This window comes from Cervus canadensis, chromosome 1 (genome assembly GCF_019320065.1).
Source record: "Cervus canadensis isolate Bull #8, Minnesota chromosome 1, ASM1932006v1, whole genome shotgun sequence".
In the NCBI taxonomy this organism is placed as follows: domain Eukaryota; kingdom Metazoa; phylum Chordata; class Mammalia; order Artiodactyla; family Cervidae; genus Cervus; species Cervus canadensis.
This window is the reverse complement of record NC_057386.1, coordinates 44,813,520-44,818,873: the sequence shown is the minus strand read 5'-3', so window position 1 is coordinate 44,818,873 and position 5,354 is coordinate 44,813,520. Positions and strand designations below refer to the sequence as shown.

Genomic DNA, 5,354 nt, shown 5'->3' with positions numbered 1-5,354 from the left:
GGGGCTACTCTTCATCGCGGTGCATGGGCTTCTCATCGCAATGGCTTCTCTTGGGGGGCACAGGCTCTAGATGCATACGCTTCAGTAGTTGTGGCTCCCGGGCCCTAGAGCACAGGCTCAGTAGTTGTGGCGCACAGGCTTGAGTTGCTCCACAGCATGTGGAATCTTCTTGGATCAGGGATCGAACCAATGTCCCCTGCATTGGGTTCGAATCCACCGCACCACCAGGAAAGTTCGAGATTCATTCATTTTGTTGAATGTATTAATACTTTGTCCCTTTTGTATCATCAAGTAGTGGTTAACAATTTGTGTATCCATCTGTCTTCAGGAGCAGTTTATTTGGGGTTGTTTTCCAGAGGCTACCATGAATAAAGTGGCCATGAATGTTCTTGTACATATCTTTTTGTGGACCTATGTCTTCCTTTCTTTTATGTGAATACCTGGAAGTGGAATTGCTGGGTCATAGAGCAGACATGCATTCAGTACACCTAACTTATTGTGAAAAGTCTGTTCAAACATTTACCCTTCTTTTTACTGGGTTGATCGTGTTTTTATTATTGCATTGTAGCTCTTTTATATACTTGATACAAGTCCTTTAATGGAGTATTCTGCACTGTTTCCTACTAGTCTGTGACTTGTTATCCATTTTGTTTTTTGAACAGGGAGTTGGGTCTGTTGGCGGGTGTTGAGTAAGGAGGGAGCAGTGCCAAAGCCCTTAAGAGTGCAGGGCTCACCATTCAGCAATGGGATCATGACTAGGGATGTATTTGACCCCAAAGGCATCCAGGATGAGCCACTTATCAGCTGCCATAGCTTCAAATTCATCTGCATTGAACTTGGTAAAGCCCCACTTCTTAGAGACATGGATCTTCTGGCAACCAGGGAACTTGAACCAGGCCCTGTGTAGAACCTCAATCATGCTTCTGGTCCTACAGCTTGGGGTGACAGACTTGATGACTTGGAAAATGTGAACCCTGGTCACTGTGTCCTAGAGCTTTCTGAAGACACCTGAATACCTGTCTGAAGCCTTGCCTGGTGACAACGTAAAGTCAAACATAAATGTTCATTGGAAAGCATGGTCTCTAGGGTCTCTTAGGGCAGTCCATTCAGGCAATAGGTTGCATGTACTATTGAGGAGGCTGCTGTTTGCAGCCAGCGCATATCATCATTTTCTTAATCATGTTTTTGATGAGCAGGAGTTATAAATTTTTATGAAATCTACATTATCATATTTGCTTTTGATAATTATTACTTTTTACCTCCTTTCTAAGAAACCTTTGCCTGTCTCCAGGCAATGAAGATATTCTCCTATGTTTTCTTTTGGAAGTTTTAGAGTTTTAGCTTTTGAGATTAGATCTACGAAAATCAAAGTATTATTCGCTAAGTCATGTCTGACTCTTTGTGACCCCATGGACTGTAGCCCTCCAGGCTTCTCTGCCCATTGAATTCTCCAGGCAAGAATACTGGAGGGGGTTGCCATTCCTTTCTGTAAGGAATCTTCCCAACTCAGGGATCAAACCTGGGTCAACTGCATTGAAGGCGTATTCTTTACTGTCTGAACCACCAGGGAATGATTCATCTCAAATTAAATTTTATGTATCTTAGTGTAAGATAGAGGTCAATGTTCATGTTTTTTTATATTGATGGCCAGTTGTTCTAGCCACACCTGTTGAAAAGAACGTTTTTTTCTTTTTTCCCGTTTATTTATTTATTTATTTTTTCAGTGGGTTTTGTCATACATTGATATGAATCAGCCATAGATTTACACGTATTCCCCATCCCGATCCCCCCTCCCACCTCCCTCTCCACCCGATTCCTCTGGGTCTTCCCAGTGCACAGGCCCGAGCACTTGTCTCATCCACCTGGGCGGTGATGTTTCACCTGATAATATACATGCTGTTCTTTCGAAATTCCCCTCACCCTCACAGTTCAACAGTTGTTCGTGTACTTCTGTGTCTCTTTTTTCTGTTTTGCATATAGGGTGTGTCGTTACCATCTTTCCTAAATTCCATATATGTGTTAGCATGCTGTAATGATCTTTATCTTTCTGGCTTACTCACTCTGTATAATGGGCTCCAGTTTCATCCATCTCATTAGAACTGTTCAAATGATTCTTTTTAACGGCTGAGTAATATTCCATGTGTATATGTACCACAGCTTCCTTATCCATTCATCTGCTGATGGGCATCTAGGTTGCTTCCATGTCCTGGCTATTATAAACAGTGCTGCGATGAACATTGGGGTACACGTGTCTCTCTCAATTCTGGTTTCCTCAGTGTGTATGCCCAGAAGTGGGATTACTGGGTCATATGGCAGTTCTATTTCCAGTTTTTTAAGAAATCTCCACACTGTTTTCCATAGCGGCTGTACTAGTTTGCATTCCCACCAACAGTGTAAGAGGGTTCCCTTTTCTCCACACCCTCTCCAGCATTTATTGCTTGTAGACGAAAAGAACGGTTTTATCCATAGAATTACTTCAGTTCTTCCTTGAAAAGTCAAATGACCACTTAAATGTGGGTCTATTTCTGGGCCCTCTATTCTGTGCCACTGAATGACATGTCTCTCTTTGTACATCATAAAGTCTTGATGACCGTGCACTAGTTTTATAGCAAGCCTTGAAATTAGGTAGTGTAAATTCTCCAGCTTTACTTTCCTTTACCAAGATTACCTGGGGTATTCTAGGTCATTTGCATTTCCATGTATATTTTAGAAAGAGCCTATAAATTTCTACAAATAAAGTCAACTGGAAATTGGGATTGTGATTCTATTGACTCTCTATGTCAAATTGGAGAGAATTGACATTTGAATAACATTGAGTCTTCTCTACAGGAACATTTATTTCAGTCCTCTTTAACTTATCTAGTATTTTGAGGGGATCATTTTCAACGTGTAGTGTCTTGCATATCTTTTGTTAAACTTATTCCTAAGTATTTTAATTTTTTTTTTTTTGCCTTTTTAGTGTAAAATGGAATTTGCAAAGATTTCACTTTCAACAGACATGTGGACACAGAGCGGGAAGGGGAGGGCGAAACGAACTGGGAGAGTGGCGTTGGCATCTCTACACTACTGTGTGTAAAATGGACAGCTGGTGGGAAGCTGCCATAGTGCAGGGGGCCCAGCTCGGTGCTCTGTGATGACCTGCAGGGTGGGATGGGCTGGGTGGGAGAGAGATTCACGAAGGAGTGGAAATTAAAAAAAATAAGAAAAAAAAAGATTTCATTTTCCAGTGGTTTGCTGCCAGTGTAGGGGAATACGATGGATCTATGAGTGTGGCTCTTTTATTCTGTGACTTTGCTCAATTCAGTTCTTAGTTCTAGTTGCTATTTTATAGATTTCTAGGGATTTTCTGCAGAAACCATTATGCAGATTTTTGTATACAGTTTTACTCTTTCCTTTCTGATTTTTGTGCTTTTTATTCTTTTATCTTGTCTTGTTGCCCTAGCTAAAACTTCCAATGAAATGTTAAACAGAGGTAGTGAATGTGGCCAGCAGCCTTGCTTTGTTCCTGACCTTAAGGGGAATGGCTATTAAATCACATCAAATATGATGTTAGCTGTAGGTTTTTCATAGGCGTCCTTTCTCAGATTGAATAAATTCCTTCTTTCCTAATTTTCTTTAAAACATGATGAACAGGCACTGGATTTTATAAAAACAATCATCTGGGTTTTCTTCTTTATTCTGTTAATACAGTGAATTATATTGAGTTTTCAGACAATTTTTCATTCTCAGGACAAACCTTGGTCATGATGTACTTTTATTTTTGTATATTGCTGGATTTTACTTGCTAATAATTTGTTAAGGACTTTTGACTTAAGTTTGTGATGGATATTATTTTGTCATTTTCCCCCTCTTTGTAATTTCTCTGTCAGGTTTTAATATCAGGGTTAATCTGGCATCATGAAACAAGTTGGAAATATTCATCTTCCTCCATTTTCTGAGTTTGTGTAGGATTGACAAATTTCTTTCTTTCATATTTGATGAAATTCATAGTGAAATCATCCATGTGGAAATTTTGTTTATGGGAAGGTTTTTTTGACAAAAAATTCCCTTTATTTAATAGATATAGGGCTATTTATCTTTTTCTATTTTATCTTGTGTCAGTTTTAGAAACTTGTATTTCCCAAGGAATGCGTCCAGTTTGTTTAAGTTGTTTATGGTGTTATTTACCTTTCTAATGTCTGCAGGAAATGTAGTACAAGTCCCTCTTTTCTTCCTGGTATTAGGAATTGTGTTTATTTTTTCTTGATAATCTAGCTTGGCTGGGCCCCTTAACCCTCCCTAGTTATTTTGTTTTAACTAATGTCCTTGCCTCTGACTCTTCTGGAAAGGCCAAGGGTACACTTCCTAGGCCTGTCAGTTCCCACACCCTAAATCAAAGTGTTTTTTGTTTTTTTTTTTACCTTTTTCCTTCCCTCCTACCTCAAAGGAAGAATTGTCCCTGATTTTCCCCAATCGAACTTAACTCTTATATGTCCGATTCCAAACCCATACTGTAAACTCCTATCTCTTGCCCCTTCAGGTTACCACACCCTGATGTAACACTCTTCTTGACCCTTCCCTCTTTCTGTATTATGATCCACACTGTTGTCCAGGCCATGGTCCCTTGAGGCATCTCCAGCCTCAATTCTGGATCTGATAGTCCTGAATATCAGAGAGACTTACAAGTCTAGGATGTGACATAGCTTTTCATTCACTGGTATTTTTCTCATGCTTTCCTTTCAGACAGAGTATGTTTCCCCTAGTCTTCTTGGAGCGCATCTACTCAATTGATGAGTATCTTTCTCCTTGAAGCCTGGTGAAATCAATCACTTCCTGGTTCAGCAGCCACTTGGACAGATAATGTGGATAAAGCAGCTGTTACATGTCATTGCATGTATTTGGGATGTCTTTGCTACCCCCACTGATACTACAAAGTCCTTGGGGGCAGGAACCATGTCTGTTCATATTTTTTTCCAGTATTTATTTATTTGGCTGCACAGGGTCTTAGTTGTAGCACACAAGACCTTCAGTCTTTATTGTGGCATGAAGGATCTTTAGCTGCAGCGTGTGGGATCTAGTTCTCCGACCAGGGATAACACTGTGGCCCCCTGCATTGGGAGCATGGAATCTTAGCCATTCTTTAGTCCCCATTTTTTTCCCCCTAGGTTTTCTTGCTTTATTTTTCTCCCTTTTATTTTGGCATAAACATTTTTTCCCTCACAAAAATCCTCAACAAAATACTAGCAATCTGAATCCAATAATACATTAAAAGGATCATATACCATGATCAAGTGGGATTTATCCCAGGGAGGCAAGGATTTTTCAATATTGGCAAATCAATCGGTGCCATACAGTACCTCAACAGATTGAAGAAT

General features: G+C 39.9%; 1 pseudogene; it reads right to left on the bottom strand.

The window, feature by feature from the left end:
• Positions 1-1,074: 1,074 nt before the first annotated feature.
• LOC122425454 lies at positions 1,075-1,196 on the bottom strand (annotated as a pseudogene).
• Between the last annotated feature and the right edge of the window lie 4,158 nt (positions 1,197-5,354).